Source organism: Oncorhynchus clarkii, chromosome 4, assembly GCF_045791955.1.
Source record: "Oncorhynchus clarkii lewisi isolate Uvic-CL-2024 chromosome 4, UVic_Ocla_1.0, whole genome shotgun sequence".
NCBI lineage: Eukaryota > Metazoa > Chordata > Actinopteri > Salmoniformes > Salmonidae > Oncorhynchus > Oncorhynchus clarkii.
Window position 1 is genome coordinate 16561711 of NC_092150.1, and position 25695 is coordinate 16587405.

General features: G+C 40.7%; 1 non-coding gene across 1 annotated transcript; it reads right to left on the reverse strand.

Annotated features, from left to right (window-relative positions):
• Nucleotides 1-8235: 8235 nt before the first annotated feature.
• Nucleotides 8236-8376, reverse strand: LOC139408121 (U4 spliceosomal RNA). The gene has a single exon (XR_011634179.1). It is a non-coding gene; the product is annotated as a U4 spliceosomal RNA (small nuclear RNA).
• Between the last annotated feature and the right edge of the window lie 17319 nt (nucleotides 8377-25695).

Genomic DNA, 25695 nt, shown 5'->3' on the forward strand with positions numbered 1-25695 from the left:
ATATCTTTATGTTTGAAGCCTGAAATGTGGCAAAAGGTCGCAAAGTTCAAGGGGGCCGAATACTTTCGCAAGGCACTGTATATGCATAGTATTAATATATTTGGATAGAAAACACTCTGAAGTTTCTAAAACTGTTTGAATGATGTCTGTGAGTATAACAGAACTCATATGGCAGGCAAAAACCTGAGACAAAATCCAACCAGGAAGTGGGAAATCTGAGGTTTGTAGTTTTTCAACTCTTGGCCTATGGAATATACAGTGTCTATGGGGTCAAATTGCACTTCCTAAGGCTTCCACTAGATGTAAACAGACGTTAGAACCTTGTTTGATGCTTCTACTGTGAAGGAGGAGGGAATGAGAGGGGATTGAGTCAGTGGTCTGGCAGAGTGGCATGAGCTGACCACGCGCGTTAGCTTGAGTTCCATTGCATTTCTGAAGACAAAAGAATTCTCCGGTTGAAACATTATTGAAGATTTATGATAAAAACACCCTAAAGATTGATTCTATACTTAGTTTGACATGTTTCTACGGACTGTAACGGAGCTTTTTGACTTTTCGTCAGCTCGCGGGTCATGAATTTGGATTACTGGGCTAAAAGCGCAAACAAAAAGGAGGCATTTGGTCATAAATTATGGACTTTATTGAACAAATCAAACATTTATTGTGGAACTGGGATTCCTGGGAGTGCATTCTGATGAAGATCATAAAAGGTAAGTGAATATTTCTCATGTTTTTTCAGACTTCTGTTGACTCCACAACATGGCGGATATCTGCATGGCTTGATTTGTTGTCTGAGCGCTGTACTCAGATTATTGCATGGTGTGCTTTTTCAGTAAATCTTTTTTGAAATCTGACACAGAGGTTACATTAAGGAGAAGTGTATCTTTTATCAATGTTTATGAGTATTTCTGTAAATTGATGTGGCTCTCTGCAATATATATGTATATAAATATGAACTTTATCGAACAAAACATACATGTATTGTGTAACATGAAGTCCTATGAGTGTCACCTGATGAAGATCATCAAAGGTTAGGGATTAATTTTATCTCTATTTCTGCTTTTTGTGACTCCTCTCTTTGACTGGAAAATGGATGTGTGTGTTTGTGTGACAAGGCTCTGACCTAACAACAAATATGTTGTGCTTTCGCTGTAAAGCTTTTTTGAAATCGGACACTGTGGTGGGATTAATAACAAGTTTATCTTTATAATGGTGCAAAATACTTCTATGTTTGAGGAATTTTAATTATGAGATTTCTGTTGTTTTGAATTTGGCGCCCTGCACTTTCACTGGGTGTTGTCATATCGATCCCGTTAGCGGGATTCAAGCCATAAGAAGTTACTTGTTACTTTTATCTCTTATTCTTATCCATATTTTTTGAAACTTCACTGTCTGTTAGGGGCTCGTAAGTAAGCTGTAAGGTCTACACCTTTTGTATTTGGAGCATGTGACTAATACAATTTGATTTGATTATACTGCACTATCAGTATGTTCTGTAGCCAAATACCCTACAAATGTAACAAGGTGATTTAAGGGGTCGCACTTGCATCGTAAATGTGCGCACTCATTTAATTGGGTGCCTGATTGCTTCCCATCGTCATAGTGAAGAAGCCCTCTCTTGAAGGAAGCCATTCCTAATCATCACAGCCCACTACAATCAGGGCTCCTCTCTCAGACCACATTACTGATTGGCACCGAGGGGCACTAAGCACACTTTTACTAATGTCAACATTCCCAAACCTATCATTCGTAGATTCTATAAAGAAGAAGCAATCAATAACAATGCTCAACTATTCTGAATAAAGGTGTAATATTTGTACGAATGGAATGCATGCACGCACAATACTACTCTGTCGCTTTTTGATGAAAGTGTCTTGCTACATGGTATATTATTGCTATTATATTATTTTAATACAATGGCAATGTTAAATACTAATGGCTAAGGATGGCTAAGGATACAGCCCTTAGCCATGGTCTATTAGCCATATACCACAAACCCCCGAGGTGCCTTATTGCTATTATAAACTGGTTACCAACATAATTAGGAGAGTGAAAATAAATGTTTTGTCATACCCGTGGTATAATATGGTTTGATATACCATGGCTGTCAGCCAATCATCATTCAGGGTTCGAACCACCCAGTTTATAATTTCCTATAAAGCACGTCATGGTAGAATTCAATGACTATAGTTCATTCTTACATGTTCTATGTTTGAGCTGCTTTGGAAAGCAAAAGTCAAATTGAAAATATTATTGGCCTCGTTGAATTCGATTTTCTTAATAGCAAGACATGGACGGTTAGTTCCACTCCACTAGCAGGTAGTGGAACACATCTGCTCCATCGTTCTTTATTTTGCATAGAACATATCGTTGATTATCCCTTATTTTATACCATGGCATTGTTGAATACTCGTTTCTGATTGGCTTGAGGAGCACTAGAGCGTACATAATTTCACTATAACGCGGCGTATCAGTAAGGTAGAATCCAATTGCTATAGTTCATTCTTATATGTTCTATGTTTGAGCTGTTTTGGTAATCTTGCGCTTCGTAGAACAAACCTTCCACGTAGTTTATATTTTCCCCTCGTTGATGATTTATTCTTATTCTGGTGTTTCAATACATTCTCATACAATACAATACTGCCCTCACCTGGATGCTGAACGTCACTACATAACCAAAGTATTTTGGACAATGGCATGTACTGGTCATTATAAGGTACGACACCATCACTTTGCATACACACTATAAATGGTAAAAAGCCGGGATGACTTTAAATTCCATTGAACTTTTGAAGCACCAGATACATGTTGACACAATGTACCAATAACTCCTCCCCCATACCTTCCCCATGAGCCCCCCCCCCCCCCCCCTTACACACACATCAAATAAAATCAAATGTTATTTGTCACATGCGCTGAATACAACAGGTGTAGTAGACCTTACAGTGAAATGCTTACATACAAGCCCTTAACCAACAATGCAGTTTTAAGAAAATCCCTAAAAAATTAAGAGATAAGAATAACAAATCATTAAAGAGCAGCAATAAATAACAGTAGCGGCGATATATACAGTACAGTATTTAGTCAGCCACCAATTGTGCAAGTTCTCCCACTTAAAAAGATGAGAGAGGCCTGTAATTTTCATCATATGTACACTTCAACTATGACAGACAAAATTAGGGAAAAAAATCCAGAAAATCACATTGTAGGATTATTAATGAATTTATTTGCAAATTATGGTGGAAAATAAGTATTTGGTCACCTACAAACAAGCAAGATTTCTGGCTCTCACAGACCTGTAACTTCTTCTTTAAGAGGCTCCTCTGTCCTCCACTCGTTACCTGTATTAATGGCACCTGTTTGAACTTGTTATCAGTATAAAAGACACCTGTCCACAACCTCAAACAGTCACACTCCAAATTCCACTATGGCCAAGACCAAAGAGCTGTCAAAGGACACCAGAAACAAAATTGTAGACCTGCACCAGGCTGGGAAGACTGAATCTGCAATAGGTAAGCAGCTTGGTTTGAATAAATCAACTGTGGGAGCAATTATTAGGAAATGGAAGACATACAAGACCACTGATAATCTCCCTCGATCTGGGGCTCCACGCAAGATCTCACCCCGTGGGGTCAAAATGATCACAAGAACGGTGAGCAAAAATCCCAGAACCACACGGGGGGACCTAGTGAATGACCTGCAGAGAGCTGGGACCAAAGTAACAAAGCCTACCATCAGTAACACACTACGCCGCCAGGGACTCAAATCCTGCAGTGCCAGACGTGTCCCCCTGCTTAAGCCAGTACATGTCCAGGCCCGTCTGAAGTTTGCTAGAGATGATCCAGAAGAAGATTGGGAGAATGTCATATGGTCAGATGAAACCAAAATATAACTTTTTGGTAAACACTCAACTTGTCGTGTTTGGAGGACAAAGAATCCTGAGTTGCATCCAAAGAACACCATACCTACTGTGAAGCATGGGGGTGGAGACATCATGCTTTGGGGCTGTTTTTCTGCAAAGGGACCAGGACGACTGATCCGTGTAAAGGAAAGAATGAATGGGGCCATGTATCATGAGATTTTGAGTGAAAACCTCCTTCCATCAGCAAGGGCATTGAAGATGAAACGTGGCTGTTTCTTTCAGCATGACAATGATCCCAAACACACCGCCCGTGCAACGATGGAGTGGCTTCGTAAGAAGCATTTCAAGGTCCTGGAGTGGCCTAGCCAGTCTCCAGATCTCAACCCCATAGAAAATCTTTGGAGGGAGTTGAAAGTCCGTGTTGCCCAGCAACAGCCCCAAAACATCACTGCTCTAGAGGAGATCTGCATGGAGGAATGGGCCAAAATACCAGCAACGGTGTGTGAAAACCTTGTGAAGACTTACAGAAAACATTTGACCTCTGTCATTGCCAACAGATGGTATATATCAAAGTATTGAGATAAACTTTTGTTATTGACCAAATACTTATTTTCCACCATAATTTGGAAATAAATTCATTAAAAATCCTATAATGTGATTTTCTGGATGTTCTTTTCTCATTTTGTCTGTCATAGTTGAAGTGTACCTATGATGAAAATTACAGGCCTCTCATCTTTTTAAGTGGGAGAACTTGCACAATTGGTGGCTGACTAAATACTTTTTTGCCCCACTGTACCTCAGTGAAATCACACTGTGCTTCCATTGCAATGAACAGGGCGTACTATAAGTTAAGAAATAATAGGTTGTTAAGTTTGATAGATATGATAACAACAATAATGATAATAGCAAATAATAATAATACCACTCCCCTCCAGGAATATATTTCAGGGTGTAGAAGACATCCCCCCCCATGAAGTCACAGCATGTCACATCAGCGTCCAGCTCTGCAGGAGTTTGATGTATGAATTGTGTGTGTAGTGTAAAGACTGTAGGAAATAGGTCCCAAAAAGTGTCAAGAATAATACAAAAGAAAATGTATGAGCAATAACAGTAGTGTGCTTTGTATGCTGCAATCACAGAAATAATAATAACTATTCATATGTTATAACAGAAAATAGGACTAATACAATACACTGAATAGCATCTTACCATCTTACCATCAAAACAAACGCCCCACAGTTGTTTGAGAAACCTTGCTTTGGTAAGCCCTGTGGTGTGAACAAGGTACCATTTTCAATACAGGAATGACGATCAAATGGTACAGTTCAGTGGAATCATTTAAAGGAATATCCAACCTGAACATCATCCACACCAAAAGTCCTCCAAGGTCCAGGCGACAAGATCTGAGCAATGTTTCTGTGAACACAGTGTATGTAAAAGTGAAGAAAAAGTACAATTCAACACCTTTTTATACTCCAGCATGCATAACAGTTTTGAACACAGTTGGAACTGAATTAGCCCAAGTATTTTTCACAACATGTATGGGTGTTGCTGGTCCATAAAATGTATTTTCAACTGCAAACACACCATTTCTCACATCAATGCACTCACATGCCAAAACTCTTTCCCTGGACACTGTTTCAAAGAAATGTGTAGGCTTTCTTCGTAAATGTGTTTTCAAGTTTTTCTTACTTAACTTAATTTTGCAGTGTGGACAAGTTACAAAGACTTTTCTAGACTTGCAATGCATGTTGGAACCAGGTGATTTCATTATTGTATTTACTATGTGTAGGCCGTGTAGACTCGCTATGTGTAACTAAGGGAATGGCCGTCGGCATCAACGATACACATTTAGAACCAGCCAAACACAACAAGGCATACATTGAAGAAACACAGAAAATCAGTGATCAAATCGATTACATAACTGTACATGTAAACCTAGGCTTACTGCTCAAGTAGGCAAATTTGTCCAAATAAGATTCCCTCATTGTAAGCAATTAGCTAGCTCACATTCAAAAGGGTGCTATTGCTAATTAGCTAGCTCAAGTGCAAATGGGTGCTAATGTGTGGTAGTTGGTTATATAAAAATATACCACTGCACTGGTATAACATTAACATTAGAAAGTACATTACACATAATGACAGTCTCACTTCCATGGTTGATATTTTATCCATGTAGGTTAGGTTCGATTAAGATTCGCTTTCGTTGATGTTGATACCTTCGACATGAACCTAAACTAGGGTGAGCTTGAAGGAGACGGGACAGGAAGGGTTTGGGTTAAACACATTTGACTACGCCCACATTGAGCCCGCCCCGAACTGCACACTGCAGTCAAGTGCTTCTCACCACATCCCACGAGCATCGGAGCCGGTGTAGTACGCTTTGCCTGTTTGATGGTTCATCGGGGGTATAGCGGGATTTCTTATAAACTTCTGGGTTAGAGTCCCGCTCCTTGAAAGCGATAGCTCTACCCTTTAGCTCAGTGCGAATGTTACCTGTAATCCATAGCTTCTGGTTGGGGTATGTACGTACGGTCACTGTGGGGACGATGTCCTCGATGCACGTATTGATTAAGCCAGTGACTGATGTGGTGTACTTCTCAATCAATGCCATTGGAAGAATCACGGAACATATTCCAGTAGTTTAGCACTGTAGTTTAGCATCTGCTTCATCTGAGCACTTTTTTATGGACCGAGTCACTGGTGCTTCCTGCTTAAATTTTTGCTTGTAAGCAGGAATCAGGAGGATAGAGTTATGGTCAGATTTGCCAAATGGAGGGTGAGGGAGAGCTTTGTACACGTCTCTGTGTGGAGTAAAGGTGGGGTAGACCTTTTCCCTCTCTGGTTGCACATTTAACATGTAGGTAAAAATTATTTAAGTTTCCCTGCATTAAAGTCCCCGGCCACTAGGAGCGCCGCCTCTGGATGGGCATTTTCCTGTTTGCTTATGGCGGAATACAGCTCATTGAGTGCGGTTTAGTGCCAGCCTTGGTCTGTGGTGGTATGTAGACAGCTACGAAAAATACAGATAAAAACTCTCTAGGTAGATAGTGTGGTCTACAGCTTATCATGAGATACTCTACCTCAGGTGAGAAAAACCCTGAGACTTCCTTAGATATCGTGCACCAGCTATTGTTTACAAATATGCATAGGCCCCGTGTCTTCCAAGAGGCTGCGGTTCTGTCCTGCTGATAGAGTGCATAACCAGCCAGCTGTATGTTCTTAATGTCGTCGTTCAGCCACAACTCTGTGAAACAAGATATTACCGTTTTTAATTTATCGTTGGTAGGATATACGTGCTTTCAGTTCGTCCCATTCATTTTCCAGCAATTGAACATTAGCTAGCGGAATGGAAGGCAAGTGCAGATTAGCCACTCGTCGCCTGATCCTCACAAGACATCCTGATCTCTTTCCTCAAAATCTATGCTTCCTTTTCCAGTGAATCACAGGGATCTGGGCCTGGTCGGGTGTCCAAAGTATATCCCTCGCATCCGACTCATTGAAGAACTCCTTGTCCACTTTGAGGTGTGTAATCCCAGTTCTGATGTCCAGAAGCTCTTTTCGGTCATAAGAGATGGTAGTAGCAACATTATGTACAAAACCAGTTACGAACAACGTGAAAAAACAAACAAAATAGCATAGTTGGTTAAGAGCCGATAAGACGGCAGCCATCTTTAGCGCACATAAGGGTAGTTACTTGCTACATTGGTCATGTTCGAGAGGATCAAAACCGAAATGTATAATTGGTAAATTGTAAATGACTGACTGATCTACAAATAATAATGAGTAGTTATTTATTTTATCCCTTTCCGTGGTATCCAATTGGTAGTTACAGTGCATCCTCCGAAACACAACCCAGCCTCACTGCTTCTTGACACAATGCCCGCTTAACCTGGAAGCCAGCCGAGCCAATGTGTCAGAGAAAACACGTTGACACAGTTGACAGGTGTATGGTGTTTCCTCTGGTTGTAGCCGGCTACAACCAGGAGACCCATGGAGCGGCGAACAATTGTACCATCGCCCGGCCTGCCTCAGGAGTCACTAGAGCGCGATGGTACAATTGTTCGCCGCTCCAGACAGAGCCTGGACTCGAATCAGGATCTGTAGTGGCACAGCTAGTGCTGCGATGCAGTGCTTTAGACAACTGCGCCACTCTGGAGGCCCATGAGCAGTTATTTCTGATGTAAGGTTCTCTGTAGATCAGTTAGTCATTACTCACCTGCACTGTCGGCTGCATAGTCGAACAAACCCAGTGATTTCCAACACAGATCATTTCAGATTTCCATGATAAATAGCGTTTCATGCGCTCGTACAGGTAGCATTATTATTAACACTTCGTACGATTCATGGTTTATATTTCACAAGCATATCAGTCTCCTGAGAGACCATCAAAAATTGCCAAAGCCAACTATATTTCAAGTCGTCTTGGCGGGGTATTGGGTAAAGTTTTCAACTAGCAATAATCGCGCCTCGGATAAACCTCATAGGCTACGATACTGCCACTGCGCAAAGATAAATCAATTGTGGGATTGGGTGGATTTAGTTTCGACACAATGATGATTCCTATGACGGTTTCAATAAAAAAAAAAATATAGACAATATACAAATAGACATAGATTAGGGAAACGTGTAAAATGATATTATGATGTGAACGCAATTATAAAAAAATGTTTTACATTTTATATTTAAAATATTCAAACAATGCCGTGCATTGTGGGATACATTGTGTCAACATGTGGAGAACTGGAGATAACTAACCAGTTGCTTACAGACTGGATAAAACACGAATAGGTTTAGGGGCTTTCCCACAAAATGGCTTTGTAGCGTTTTTTCCGAATTGTGGCTCGTTTTTTACCGTTTATTTCCACAATCGTCACTCGGGAGCGCACTAAACAACGCACCGTGGTTTGTTCAAAAAGGGTTGTCTTGTGCGGTTCGCTGCAGAACCAGTCCGGACCAAACACAGGAAAAAGTATTATCAGACAGTACAGTATGCTTTAGAGACTCTGTTGTATTATTGGTTGTTTGGCAGCGAGCAGTTGATGAAATGCACACAGCGCAGTAACGTAATTTAATATATCTTAAATATGATATGATTTGCAGCGCATTTATGAATGCATCCGATGCAGATTAGGCTACATGGGTGTTGTACGCCTATTCACGTCGCAGTTTAGTTAGAGCGGCTATTGTTGGAAGACCAAAGCGAAAGTAATATGTAACATGGGATACAAGTTAGGCTTCTTGATCATTATAATGTGAGCATTTTTCTCCAAGAAACAAATTACTTGCATGAACACTTGGTTTTGTTTAGGCATTTTAGGTGGTTTGACATTTGGCAATGTGAAACCAACCGGACCAAATGAAAAAAGTACAATGTAACAAATAATCGAACTCAGACATATGTGTGAAAACGCCCTTACTGGGTATTCAGATAGGAATCTATTTATATGTAGAAAATGTTGAGATTTTTCTGCAGAATTTAGAAGCATGTCCTGTCAGCTACATTTTACATTTCTGATTGCAATGTTCTCATTTGACGCAAGTATGGTGGGCCCATAGGAAGCATGGCGCTTGTATCCTTTAGTGGTTGAAAACGGGACCATTTTTGTCTCACGGATAGTACCTTCGTTCTATCTTTGAGGTGTTGTCACTTCTATTTAGACACTAACACTAGGCGGTTCATTGATATAAAGAACATATTCATTGACTGACCACCAAACTATCCCTAGCTACCACAAACTCATGAAATGAACAAGCCCTATCAGCGTTCTCTAGTCTGATAGATTGCTTCCGTAGTGTGCCATTCAAACCACCAGATGGCAATCTAATCCATGCAAAGTGGCATAGTTTAAAGATTATTTCTGTGATTACCTCCAAGTTAAAAATATATATAATTGAATCCCTTTTTAGATTTCATTTTAAGTCAGCAAATGTGAAGACTGTGCAAGGGGTGTGTAGACTTTCACTAGCAACTGTATATTTCCCTAAGAGTTGTCCAAAGTTGCTAGAATCTAATTCAAAATTATTCACAGCTGCAATGCCTGCCAAAGGTGCTTCTACCACTGGTGTGTAGACATGCAGTCAAGACACCTTAATTTTGTATTTGTTATTAATTTGGAAAATGTTCTGATTTTTTTTTCACTTTAAAAATGTGGAATAGGTTGTGTAGATTGGTGTGGGGGGGAAATCGAATGTAATCTCTTTCTACATTTCATTTAAGGCAGCAAAATGTGAAGACTGTGCAAGGGGTGTGTAGACCGTATGACTGTAGGCTCCATTTGTAACTTGATGATTCTGTTCCCTGTGTTTCCACCCCTGAAGGAGACCTCTCACATAATCAGTTGAAGTATCCACTTGACTACAGCATGACAATTTCAGCTATTATAAGAACTGTCATTTCTATGCAGAAATCATGGAAAGGGTAAGCTACATATTCTTGCATATCAATGCAAAAACACTGACAAACAGTCAGATTGATACCAGTTTAGATGGATAGGTAATAATGCCTAATACACTAAGCTTCTTCTAAATATCAATAAAAAGCCGGATAATAATAATAATAAACCCTCATTTCCTATGGAGAGTGAACATTAAAAGCATTTCTGTTGTTGTGAAACCTCAATGGGATAATGCCATTTACTTTATATAATGTAGGCTCAGCAGCAGATAACCAGTAGCATGCCGGTTGTAAAGCAGCCTGTCCTGTGCTGTGCTGCTGACACAATAGGGAGGATTTGCTCCTGCCAGTCATAGACAGGTGCAATTAGTCTTACAGTGGCAGGATCACCGTCAGGGACAGGACAGGTAAGTATGTAGATAAAGGGATTACACTGTGTCTAGGCCACATAATCTGAAATGAATCCGGTAAGCTTCTGTTTCATTCTGAGCCTAGCATGGCAATCCATTTTCATCATCACACTACAAACTGGCTATTACTTCAGTGCAACCCAAGAAAATATGAGAAGAGCTGTGTTCACTTTGCCAGATGAACGATCTCTCAAACCAGGCTTGTGTGCCAAACCTGTATGCCAGTTGTGGACATTTGATAATGGTGGTGGTCAGGGGGGATAATACGCTTTAATTCTCTTGAGGTGCCTTGATTACTTCTCTGAAAGCCCTATCAAGAATCTTACTGCATTTCCAGCCATTCACTCGGGGATGTGTGATTTTATTAATCACCTGTGACATGCTATAGATTAGATCTGGTCCAGCTGACATAATACCCTGCTTTCCAATAGGGCCCAGTTGTAGTCCATGGTCTTAAACACACTGGCATCATCCCTTTTTTTGTTTAGTGTATTCATTTGTAGAGCTTTGTTTTTAAGTCAATGCCATCCAGTACAAGGATAAGCTTATGTCATGTGTAGCAGCTTCTACTAGGTTAAGTAGGAATTTTTGTCTGGGAAATGTATGTATGGCTTTCCGGTAAAACCCTTCGACTGGTGTGTGCCAACCAGGCTGATCCAGCTTAGACCCAACCAATCACACTCTCAGACCTCCGTCCACCAACACACTCAGCCTCCTTAAATCACTGATCAGTGATTCATCAGGATCAGCGGGTATAATGAGGTATGTGTTTGTTTGTAGGGAGTACCTGTTTACCTGTGTACGTGTGTGTCTCTGTTTGTGTGTGTGTGTCTGTGCCACTCAGAGTGTGTGCATGTATTTGTCTGTGTGTTTGTATGCCGTGTGTGTGTGTGTGTGGTCCGATTTATATCACAGCAGGCTGGGGGACAGACAGGCAGGCATTGATGCTGGCCAGCCCCTCTCTCTCTCTCCTCTCCCTGTGTCACACTATGCTTTACAGTACAGACAACCAGCCAAGGCTCTAGTCTGCACACAGTAAAGTTAGGTCACTCAAAACATCCCCGGCCGTCACAGGCTTCCACTGCAATAAGTCATAATGTCAGACAGTGCTGTGCTCTGCTAGGTCATGGAGCCATTCAAATCAAAGGATGCATTCCAAATGACACCCTATTCCCTATATAGTGCACTACTTATGGAACCTGGTTAAAAGTAGTGCACTGTATAGGGATTAGTGTGCCAATTCGGACGTAACCAAACTGCTCCTTTAAATAACCTTCTTCTGTCTCTCTAGCGAGTCTTCACGCCCTGCATCAGCCCCCCCTCCCCCTGTGACAGCTTCCTGTGTCCACGAGCAGCCTCCATCTGTTATCCCCATGTCTCCTGTCTTCTGAACTCCATCCCAGAGATGCTACATCTGGCAACCTTCAGACACTGACACAGAAAGTCATAATAGTGCATGTGTTTTTGTATAAGCTGATACTACTGTATCGCATAGCAATGTTGAATATATTTGGAGATACATAGTAGCACAATGCAACGATATCAATACTGGTCACAAAGTTATTAAATGTGCACAATTTTAATGACGATATAGTAATACCCACATGTACAGTAGGCAGAGTTAACAGTACGTAATCTATACATCGTCCCAAAGATAAGCATGCATGCATTATAACAGAAGCACTGACACCTAAAATGTATATGTCGGCAAAACACAGCTCTCTCACCGAATGAAGTACAGCACTAACATTGTGCATAATTAATGCAGGCACTTGAACACATGCACTGCAATAAGGAACCAGCAGAGTGCACTCTATTCATATGACAAACAGGTGCTGAAGCATGCTACTGAACTACAAGTTTTGGTTAGACCTTGACTGAACACTCAAGAAGAGAGAATGAACTCACTGACTTCAATACTAACATTGTGTGAATAGAATAATTTATTATCGGGTAAATGACTGAGCAAACTGATCTAATATTAAGATACCGAGTGCTGCAATCAAATCAAATGGTGTTTGTCACATTTCCGAAAACTAGACTTTACTGTGAAATGCTTGCTTACGAGCCCTTCCCAATGATGCAGTTAAAAGTAATAAAAGCATAGTAACAGAAGAGGAATAAAATATACAAGAATGGATCTATGTTCAGGGAGTACCAGTACCAGATCAATGTGCAGGGGTATAAGGTATTTAACGTAGTAGATATATGTATGTACATGAAGGCAGAGTAAAGTGAAAGGCACCAGGATAGATAATAATAAGAGTAAAATAAAGAGTAGTAGTGGCAGCATATGATCAGTGTAAAATTAAGTGTGTTTGTGTTGTGTAGGTATGCTTGTGTGTTATGCGTGCGCATGTAGTGGAGGTGTAGTGTGTGTAAACACTGCCTTTGGAAAGTTTTCAGACCCCTTGACTTTTTCCACATTTTGTTAGGTTACAGAGGAACTCTAGAGCTCTGTCAGAGTGACCATTGGGGCCCTTCTCCCCCAATTTCTCAGTTTGGCCGGGCGGCCAGATCTAGGAAGAGTCTCGGTGGGTTCCAAACGTCTTCCATTGAAAAATAATGGAGGCCACTGTGTTCTTGGGGACCTTCAATGCTGCAGAAATTTTTTTGTACCCTTCCCCAAATCTGTGCCTCAACACAATTCTGTCTCGGTGCTCTACGGACAATTCCTTCGACCTCACGGCTAGATTTTTGCTCTGACAAGCACTGTCAACTAAGTGACCATATGTACAGATGAAGACAGAGGTTTACATACACCTTAGCCAACTACATTTAAACTCAGTTTTTTCACAATTCCTGACATTTAATCCTAGTAAAAACTCCCTGTCTTTGGTCAGTTAGGATCACCACTTTATTTTAAGAATGTGAAATGTCAGAATAATAGTAGAGGGAATGATTTATTTCAGCTTTTATTTCTTTAATCACATTCCCAGAGGGTCAGAAGTTTACATACACTCAATTAGTATTTGGTAGCATTGCCTTTAAATTGTTTAACTTGGGTCAAACAATTTGCGTAGCCTTCCACAAGCTTTCCACAATAAGTTGGGTGAATTTTGGCCCATTCCTCTTGACAGAGCTGGTGTAACTGAGTCAGGTTTGTAGGCCTCCTAGCTTGCACACACTTTTTCAGTTCTGCCCACAAATTGTCTATAGGATTGAGGCTTTGTGATGGCCATTCCAATAACTTGACTTTGTTGTCCTTAAGCCATTTTGCCACAACTTTGAAAGTATGCTTGGGGTCATTATCCATTTGGGGGACCCATTTGCGACCAAGCTTTAACTTCCTGACTGATGTCTTGAGATGTTGCTTCAATATATCCACAACATTTTCCTACCTCATGATGCCATCTATTTTGTGAAGTGCAAAAGTCCCTCCTGCAGCAAAGCAACACTGCAACATGATGCCGCCACCCCCGTGCTTCACGGTTGGGATGGTGTTCTTCGGCTTGCAAGCCTCCCCCTTTTTCCTCCAAACGATGGTCATTATGGCCAAACAGTTCTATTTTTGTTTCATCAGACAATAGGATATTTTTCCAAAAAGTGCGATCTTTGTCCCCATGTGCAGTTGCAAACCGTAGTCTGGCTTTTTTAGGGCGGTTTTGGAGCAGTAGCTTCTTCTTTCCTGAGCGGCCTTTCAGGTTATGTCGATATAGGACTCGTTTTACTATGGATATAGATCCTTTTGTATCTGTTTCCTCCAGCATCTTCACAAGGTCCTTTGCTGTTGTTCTGGGATTGATTTGCACTTTTCGCACCAAAGTACGTTCATCTCTAGGAGACAGAACATGTCTCCTTCCTGAGCGGTATGACGGCTGCGTGGTCCAATGGTGTTTATACTTGAGTACTATTGTTTGTACAGATGAACATGGTACCTTCAGGCATTTGTAAATTCCTCCCAAGGATGAACCAGACTTGTGGAGGTCTACAATTATATTTCTGAGGTCTTGGCTGATTTCTTTTGATTTTCCCATGATGTCAAGCAAAGAGGCACTGAGTTTGAAGGTAGGCCTTGAAATACATTCACAGGTACACCTCCAATTGACTCAAATTGTGTCATTTAGCCTAACAGAAGCTTCTAAATCCGTAACATAATTTTTCAAAGCACAGTCAACTTAGTGTATACAAACTTCTGACCCACTGGAATTGTAATACAGTGAATTATAAGTGAAATAATCTGTCTCTAATCAATTGTTGGAAAAATGACTTGTGTCATGCACAAAGTAATGTCACAACCGACTTGCCAAAACTATAGTTTGTTTACAAGAAATTTGCGTGGTTGAAAAAGTGAAAAACGAGGTTTAATGACTGTATGTAAACTTTCGACTTCAACTGTAGACAGGTGTGTGCCTTTCCAAATCATGTCCAATCATTTGAATTTACCACAGGGTGTAGAAACATCTCAAGGATCTTCAATGGAAACAGGATGCTGCTGAGCTCTATTTCGAGTCTCATAGCGAAGGGTTTGAATACTTATGTAAATAAGATTTTTCTGTTTTTGCTTCATCATTATGGGGTATTGTGTCTAGATAGTTTTTATTTAATACATTTTAGATTAATGCTGTAACGTAACAACATTTTGAAAAAAGTCAAAGGGGTCTGAATACTTTCCCGAAGGCACTGTATATAGTCTTGTGAGTGTACACAGAATTAGTGCAAGATTGGGTCAGTGCAGATCATCCGGGTAACCTTTTAATGAACTATTTAGCAGTCTTTTGGCTTGGAGGTAGAAGCTGTCTCGGAGCCTGTTGGTCCGAGAGCCAATGCTCTGGCACCGTTTGCTGGATGGTTGCAGGTTGAATAATCTATTTCTTGGGTAGTTGGAGTCTTTGACAATTTTTTGGACCTTCCTCTGACACTGTCTGATATAGAGGTCCTGGATGGCAGGGAGCTCAGCTCTCGTAATGTACTGGGCTGTCCACACAACTTTGTGTAGCTCTCTGCGGGGATGCAGCCAGTCAAGATGCTCCACGACTGTGCGGGTGTGTGTGGACTATGTTAAGTCCTTAGTGATGTTGACGGCAAAGAACATGAAGCTCTCGACCAACTCCACTACAGCCCCGTCGATGTGGATGGGGACGTGCTCTCCCCTAATCACCACCTTCCACTCATCTCCTTGTGTAATGAACCATGTAGTCAGTCTCTGTCAGTCCCAGTGCGTTACGTATGAGAACAGTAAGCGGCTGACTATCATTCGCTAGTCAATATGTAATGAGAAAATGATCAAATACAAATATGCTATCAAATATGCTATCATCATACAAGTATACAGGCTACAAGATTATTCCTTGCTTACCAGTTGATCATATTCACAAGAACGATCTCCATTCAAATCAAATCAAAGTTTATTTGTCGCGTACAAACTTTTGTAGATACTATCGCAGGTGCAGCGAAATGCTAATGTTTCTAGCTCCAACAATGCAGCAATAGCAATACAATAACAATACACACATAATTCCTTCCCCCAAAAATAAGAAGGAACAAGAAATGAAGACATACAGAAAGAAGTGTGTGACAGCTTCCCTAGCTTGGTGTGGTCAAGCCTATAACCTACTTCCAAGACTCATTACTCCTGAACACTTAGACAAACAGGTCAAGCATTGTGAACTCAAGCATCATATAGACAGCAGATTTGGCTCTGCTTGTTTTGCTGTATCCACTATCCTAGCTGTGTTTCTTGAGTGTTCAGTTTCTGCTCTGATAGTAGTGTTCTGTTTGTCGATCTCACTCCATCTCTCTGTGTCTGTTTACCTGACATTAGTTTCCATCTCATCGGTCAATGTGAAAACCTGTGAAGGCCATCTCCCTCATCTCCCTCAGCCTCTCTGCTGCATCTCTGCCACTCTTCTGGCTGTGTCAGCAGTAAGGGGCTGACTCACACCCCCTCAGCCCCATCGTCCCTCAGGGCCCTTCGGGCAAAGACGACACGTCGCTCCCCCAGACAGACAGGCTCATTTGCATGGCCGTAAATCACTTACAAAACTGACACCCAACCAGAGCACAGCAAGGATTATGAGACAGGGCCATAAAACTATTACTCCATGTGCCAAACTGCAGTGTTATGTGAGATGAGGCTCCCAGGCAGGAATATAAACTCTTCAAGTGGTTGGTGAGGTGATGATGTTTGGTGGTTGAGAAAACTGATCTGGGTTCAGTCTCACATGCAACATGCAACGTTTTAGCCCCTGGCTGGAATGCGACAGCATTCAGGAGAGGTGTGTTTGGAAAGGTCAGGGATCCCAAGTTTCTTCAAAGTTGTCTAGTATAGCCTACAACTAACAGTGCATGATGCAACCTCACCTTCTGAGGTGAAAAGCCAAGACAGCCACTGCTAGTAACTGTGAAGGATTGACTATTTCATTATACAGTAACAGGCAGGCTTGATGGAGTCAATACAACAAGAAAAACAAATGGTTTCATCATTCATCATATGGGTTTTAAAATCAATTAAGTTATCTAAACATTATCTTACAATTTCAATCCTTCAAGCGGTGTATAGGCCTACAACACTGTAAAAATAGAAAGACTCAAAACACCATGATTGTCTAATAAAACCATGGAAAGTAGTACACCTAACCTAAGATCTGGTGTTTGGATTGTGGTTGAATGTAAACCCAAAGTATGTTTTATGATACACAGAAAGTGTTTTAAAACAGAATACAAGTATTCTAAAACGCCCAAATTGTTCTTCAGTCTGAATAAAAAAAATGTAAAGATTGTTTTCAGCGCATGTAAAAAGGCAGCATCAAAACACACACACAAAAAGCTGTGTGTCTCGTACAATCAAACGGTTAAGAAATGCAAATAGTTTATAGTCTAAATATTGATTGGTGATAAAGGCATATTGAGAATATTTTTTATGGAACTCCTCCTTTATTTAGACATTAAAAACAGGTGACAGAGAAGAAGGAAAGTGGGACAGGCGAAAGCGGTATTGAATCCCCGACTTCTGGGGCAATAATATGGTACATTTCAGTGGAATTTCATTGGAATATTACACACTCAAAAATACTGCCACACTGTAAAAAATATTCTGGAGTGAATTAAAATGGATTTTTTTTTTTTAAATGACAACCAATTTATACTTAATGAACGCAGGTCGTTTCAATTATTTGTTCATTTCAGTTTACTCCCCAAAAACATCCTGCTTAATATGTTGCTAAAAATGTTACTATCTTTTATGAGGATAAACATAGATCTAAGAGAGTGAATTAACTGATTTGAAGCCTGGTTTCAATCTCCTTGCACTTCCTATGTTGCCACTTCGCTCTGTTTTCATAGGATTGTGGGTAATTCAATATTTTTTTTTACATTATTATTATTTTACACAATGTTATAAGCATGTTTGAATAAATAAAATTATACTTATATATTAGTAGTAAGCAGCTTGTTGTGCTATGAGGTGTAATGATTCAGGATGAACGGATATCAAAACCTTTAGACACAATTACATTAATGATGACACAAACCATTCCCACATGTGCATACTTTAATACTAGAGGCAAATACAGAATCTTGCTATGTTTGCTGTAAAACCTTAGGTGGATTGCTGCATAAATCAACATTGAACATTACAATACTCCAGAAGAAGATATCTAACTCTGCATTATACAGGGTTTGAGGGCACCACAACAGTTTTAGATGTTTTAGAGAGAGGAAAGGACAACAAAAGAGAAGGTATCTAATTCTGCACTAAACAGAACTCAAACATCAAACTACTGTTTTCAACCTTTTCTGTTAGTGCTCCCAGTCCCTGGCAAGGTGTTGCACTACAATTGATTAAATAGTGTTACAACACCATGTAATGTTTCAAAACATATCAGGTGATGTGCGTAAATCTAAGACACTCCATTTAGTATGATATGTTATGTTTTGTATGGTATCTATTAATTTGTGTCCATCACCCATTTCATATGATATGTTACAAATTACAACTCGTATAATGTTACAAATTTTCAAAACGTACAATATATTACACATTTTCAAAATGCGGTATATGTAACAAATTTGCTAAATTTAAGATATGTAACGAATTCTAGCTAGATAGCTAACGTTAGCCTCTGGCTAATGTTAGCTAAAATAGGGTTTAGGATTAGCGGTTAGGTTTAGTAGTTAGGTTAAAGGGTTAAGGTCAGGGTTAGCTGAAAGGGTTAAGGTTAGGGTTAGGGGAAGGGTTAGCTAAAAGGGTTAAGGTTAGGGGAAGAGTTAGTTAAAAGGGTTAAGGTTAGGGTTAGCTAAAAGGGTTAAGGTTAGGGTTAGGGGAAGGGTTAGCTAAAAGGGTTAAGGTTAGGGGAAGGGTTAGTTAAAAGGGTTAAGGTTAGGGTTAGGGGAAGGGTTAGTTAAAAGGGTTAGGGTTAGGGGAAGGGTTAGCTAAAAGGGTTAAGGTTAGGGTTAGGGGAAGGGTTAGCTAAAAGGGTTAAGGTTAGGGTTAGGGGAAGGGTTAGCTAAAAGGGTTAAGGTTAGGGTTAGGGTTAGTTAAAAGGGTTAAGGTTAGGGTTAGCTAAAAGGGTTAAGGTTAGGGTTAGGGGAAGGTACAGCTAAAAGGGTTTGGGTTAGTTGTAAAGTAGCTTAAAAGTTGTAAGTAGTTAAACATTTGCACAAGTTATCCATGATGAGATTCAAACTCGCAGCCTTTGGGTTGATAGAAAGTCACGTAATACACCCACCCAACCACCCTAATTTTGCCTTAAGTAACCATCTTTCTTGTGTAACCATACCAAAAGTAACATATCATACTAATTTGAGTACCCTGGATTTCTTTATGTCTAGTCTATGAGACCTGGCTGGTGTACACAAGAATAATAGTGAAGACATCAAACAATGAAATAACACATATGGAAACATTTATTTGGGCTGAAATCTGAGGCTGGTCTTCTTTCCTGTGGCGGTCCTCATGAGAGCCAGTTTCATCATAGCCCTTGATTGTTTTTGCTACAGCACTTGAAGAAACTTTCAAAGCTCTTGATATTTTCCAGATTGACTGACCTTCATGTCTTAAAGTAATGATGGGCTGTCGTTTCTCTTTGCTTATTTGAGTTATTCTTGCCATAATATGGACTTGGTCTTTTACCACCCCTACCTTGTCACAACACAACTGATCGGCTCAAACGCATTAAGAAGGAAAGAAATTCCACAAATTAACTTTTAACATTCCACACCTTTAATTTAAATGCATTCCAGGTGACTACCTCTTGAAGCTGGTTGGGAGAATGCCAAGAGTTTGCAAAGCTGTCATCAAGGCAAAGGGTGACTACTTTTAAAAATCTCAAATATAAAATATATTTTGATTTGTTTAACACCTTTTTAGTTACTACATGATTCTATTATATTATTTAATCGTTTTGATGTCTTCACCATTATTCTAAAATGTAGAAAATAGTGACAATAAAGAAAAACACTGGAATGAGTAGGTGTCCAAACTTTTGACTGGTACTGTATGTGATTGGATTTGCCCTTGAAACTGCAAAGAATAAGCTATGTCAGTCATAAATACTTTATTTATCATGACCTCCATCTTGAAGACATTAGAGTTGATTTATGACATCATGAGGCAGTTATCATTATCAACCATGGTCCCCCATGACCCTAGGGACAAGTTTGGACAAGCAAATGCTTTTGGATGGTTTGAATTGTTGGTTGGATTTAGAATATACATTTTTACATCCGAGGAATAAAACGGCCATAATCTTCCTTTAGACATTAATCTGCAACAGATTAAAAAATAAAACCACTTTAAGATTTTGAAATAAGCATCAAGGTTAAGACAACTATGCCATACTGGGCATAGGGCGGCAGGTATCCTTCTTGAGGTTGGAGCGTTGAGCTAGCTAGTAACCAAAAGGTTGCTGGATGGAATACAAAAACAAACTAATTGAAAAATCTGTCGATGTGCCCTTGAGGAAGGCACTTAACCATAATTTGCTCCAGGGGTAGCGTACTACTACTGTGGTTGACTTTGTAAAACAACACATTTCACTGCACCTATCCGGTATCTGTTCCAATATTATTTTTAACTGAATGTGAACTCGCATGCATGAGCTATTTCAATACCTTCCCTTCATTACAATGATTTGAAGCCGGTGGCGACCGAATACCATATTATACTACTTGCTCCTTCGCTTTTCTTGATATTTTGTAACCATTGCCTGGCAGTCAGTGAACTATACAGTCTTTTGCGTTTTGGAAGGGGGAGGAGAATAATTCCTCTCTCGTCCCGGTCGATGTTGCGTTCTTCCTCTCCACGCATTCCCCACTATAATGTCATGGTTCTCAAATGCAATGTCACTCAAGGCGGATGTGAGCGGATCTCACAGGTGTATTGCCAATTTAGCCAGAGTTCGAGAAGAAACACCTGGAATCATCATGTGATCCTGTACCTGGGCGTGGAGAAAGTGCCTGTTATTTTCTGGACTCTTGTTGAGTGTCGTCTTTCCGTATGAATTGTCAACCAGTGCCCCACTGTATTTTCTAAGGAACAGTGCCTTTCTGTAACCCTTTCCGCGCGAATTCAGGAAGAGTAAAATGTGAACTTTACATGCATTTTGCTTGGGGGTTATTTTAAATTTTTAGGGGGACTTTGAAACCCAACGGCTTGTGTTTGTGCAACTATACTGTTCTTCCAAGGTGAGTTTGACGGGTGTTCTCCCGCTACAGCAACGGACCCAGTCTGTCTTTTATATTCTATACATTTTAGAAGCGAATTCAAATACATCTTCGGGTCAGTTAGAATATAGCTGGCTGTATACTCATTTGCCTGCGTAAACATCTGCTGAATTTACAATTGCGATGATAGTAGTACATGTATTACTTCCGATAATAGCGCCGCTGTACAGCAGACATGACACGATGAGACACGCATGTTTTGCACATTTGTCTTGAAACCTAAGAAAACGTATCCCTTGAATTCACATATAAATGTAGGTTACATATTGATTGGAAGTATTGTCTTTGTGAGATTAAATGTTTTTCCTCCAGCATTATGAAGTGATGCAACTGTATGGAAATAATGCTTTATGAATGGTGAACCTGAGTTTTGTTTGAGCAGTTTAAACACGAAATGGATTTCTGTAGTCACTCAGTACTAGTTGCTAAACCGCCCATAGCATATGCACTTGTATGAGTAGATACAGTCTAGCCTACATTTAACCCATTCATAGCTAACTACATTTAGCGCCTATTGACAATAGTATCTGCTTTGGGAGTTTGGTTAAGAGCCCCGACTCTCGTAATGAACCTTAAATCGCATCGCTTGTGGTAGGTGCGGTTTTGAAAACGTAACATGCAGCCCAAACCGCAAGTGTTGCGTGCGAGAGCGTTGCAAAAATAATTGTACAAATACATGTTATTCAATGATTTCACCCACACTGCTCCGCACGTCAAGGTGAGTCTGCGTAGCCAGGCGCAAAAAAACTAACTAGGTTTCCCCTTTTATCTGTGGATTAATTGTCTGAGTAGAGAACACTCAATTTCGTGTGACTCAAAATGGGTAAAAATTCTAAAATTATCCAGCAAAAAAGGGACCATGTGCATTTCAGGTAAAATAATAACCCAGTGTTTATCTCCTAGGACAAATTAGCTATCAACAGTAATCTAGCTACATTTCCATAAATGTTTCATGTGTGTTTCGACCTGTCCCCAAATTAATATAGTTGGTTCACAGTTGGTTTTAGTATTTTAACCTGCGAGTCATGAACGCATCTGGTGGGGATAGACAAAATAGATGGCGCACGCGGATGCATGTGCGGAGTCAGTTTGGTCAACATATAAGGAAGGTATCATTCATATCAGCGAGAAATACTTTAAAAAAATGTTAAATTACTACACACCTTTATGGGTTTAGGGTGTTCCCACACGGCCATATATCCATGTTACAGTACTTGTTTACAAAAGACCTGTGCTAATTAATCAGCACTCTCTTAAAACCTGTGTGTAAGCTTAACTGGGGAGGAAGTGTAGTTTGTCAACTGGAGGCACACAGAGCAAATGGATCTGTGCAAATCTGCTACAGTAAGTGTGTCTTTTTTATTTTAAAGATTATTTCTCACTGATGTGAAAGATCTGGGGCATATCGACATGTTTCAAAAACCGTTTTGGCAAACAGGGATTATTGACGTTTCTAAACGTTAAAACACAGCTTTGTAGTTCACACGCGGCGGAAGCTAATGGAGAAGGGTGTTCGAGAGCTAGCCTACAGTGAATTCTGAAAATATTCAGACCCCTTGACTTTTTCCACATTTTGTTACATTACAGCCTTATCCTCAAATGGATTGCATATTTTCCCCCTCATCAATTTCCTCACAATAACCCATAAAAACAGGTTTTTAGAAATTTTTGCAAAATGTATAAAACTTAAAAATAACTGATATCACATTTTACATGCAATACCAGTCAAAATATTGGACACACCTACTCATTCAAGGGTTTTTATTTATTTGTACTATTTTATACATTGCAGAATAATAGTGAAGACACCAAAACTATGAAATAACACACATGGAATCATGTAGTAACCAAAAAGTTTTCAACAAATCAAAATACACTGCTCAAAAAAATAAAGGGAACACTTAAACAACACAATGTAACTCCAAGTCAATCACACTTCTGTGAAATCAAACTGTCCACTTAGGAAGCAACACTGATTGACAATACATTTCACATGCTGTTGTGCAAATGGAATAGACAACAGGTGGAAATTATAGACAATTAGCAAGTCACCCCCAATAAAGGAGTGGTTCTGCAGGTGGTGACTACAGACCACTTCTCATTTCCTATGCTTCCTGGCTGATGTTTTGGTCACTTTTGAATGCTGGTGGTGCTTTCACTCTAGTGGTAGCATGAGACGGAGTCTACAACCCACACAAGTGGCTCAGGTAGTGCAGCTCATCCAGGATGGAAAAATCAATGCGAGCTGTGGCAAGAAGGTTTGCTGTGTCTGTCAGCGTAGTGTCCAGAGCATGGATGCGCTACCAGGAGACAGGCCAGTACATCAGGAGACGTGGAGGAGGCCGTAGGAGGGCAACAACCCAGCAGCAGGACCGCTACCTCCGCCTTTGTGCAAGGAGGAGCAGGAGGAGCACTGCCAGAGCCCTGCAAAATGACATCCAGCAGGCCACAAATGTGCATGTGTCTGCTCAAACGGTCAGAAACAGACTCCATGAGGGTGGTATGAGGGACCGACGTACACAGGTGGGGGTTGTGCTTACAGCCCAACACCGTGCAGGACGTTTGGCATTTGCCAGAGAACACCAAGATTGGCAAATTCGCCACTGGCGCCCTGTGCTCTTCACAGATGAAAGCAGGTTCACACTGAGCACATGTGACAGTCTGGAGACGCCGTGGAGAATGTTCTGCTGCCTGCAACATCCTCCAGCATGACCGGTTTGGCAGTGGGTCAGTCATGGTGTGGGTTTGGCATTTCTTTGGGGGGCCGCACAGCTCTCCATGTGCTCGCCAGAGGTAGCCTGACTGCCATTAGGTACCGAGATGAGATCCTCAGACCCCTTGTGAGACCATATGCTGGTGCGGTTGGCCCTGGGTTCCTCCTAATGCAAGACAATGCTAGACCTCATGTGGCTGGAGTGTGTCAGCACTTCCTGCAAGAGGAAGGCATTGATGCTATGGACTGGCCCGCCCGTTCCCCAGACCTGAATCCAATTGAGCACATCTGGGACATCATGTCTCGCTCCATCCGCCACGTTGCACCACAGACTGTCCAGGAGTTGGCGGATGCTTCAGTCCAGGTCTGGGAGGAGATCCCTCAGGAGACCATCCGCCACCTCATCAGGAGTATGCCCAGGCGTTGTAGGGAGGTCATACCGGCACGTGGTGGCCACACACACTACTGAGCCTCATTTAGACTTGTTTTAAGGACATTACATCAAAGTTGGATCAGCCTGTAGTGTGGTTTTCCACTTTAATTTTGAGTGTGACTCCAAATCCAGACCTCCATGGGTTGATAAATTTGATTTCCATTGATACATGTTGTGTGATTTTGTTGTCAGCACATTCAACTATGTAAAGAAAAAATTATTTCATAAGAATATTTCATTCATTCAGATCTAGGATGTGTTATTTTAGTGTTCCCTTTATTTTTTTGAGCAGTGTATATTTTATATTTGAGATTCTTCAAAGTAGCCACCCTTTGCCTCGGTGACGTCTTTGCACATGCTTGGCAATCTCTCAACAAGCTTCACCTGGAATGCTTTTCCAACAGACTTGTGAAGGAGTTCCCACATATGATGAGCACTTGTTGGCTGCTTTTCCTTCACTCTGTGGTCCAACTCATCCCAAACCATCTCAATTGGGGTGATGTCGGGTGATTGTGCAGGCCAGGTAATCTGATGCAGCACTACATCACTCTCCTTCTTGGTCAAATAGCCTTACACAGCCTGGAGGTGTGTTGGGTCATTGTCCTGTTGAAAAACAAAAGATAGTCCCAGTAAGCGCAAACCAGATGGGATGGCGTATCACTGCAAAATGCTGTGGTTGTCATGCTGCTGATGTGTGAATTCTTGAATTCTAAATAAATGACCAACAGTGTCATCAGCAAAGCACCCCCACACAATCACACCTCTACCTTCATGCTTCACAATGGGAACCACACATACGGAGATAATCCGTTCGTCTCACAAAGATACAGCGGTTGGAACCAAAAATCTCAAATTTGGACTCATCAGACCAAAGGACAGATTTCCACCTGTTTAACCCCATTGCCTGTGTTTCTTGGCCCAAGCAAGTCTCTTCTTATTATTAGTGTCCTTTAGTAGTGGTTTCTTTGCAGCAATTTGACCATGAAGGCCTGATTTCACGTGGTCTCCTCTGAACAGTTGATGTTGAGATGTGTCTTTTACTTGAACTCTGAAGCATTAATTTGGGCTACAATTTCTTAGGCTGGTAACTCAAATGAACTTATCCTCTGTAGCAGAGGTAACTCTGGGTCTTTCTTTCCTGTGACGGTCCTCACGAGAGCCAGTTTCATCATAGTGCTTGACGGTTTTTGCGACTGCACTTAAAGAAACTTTCAA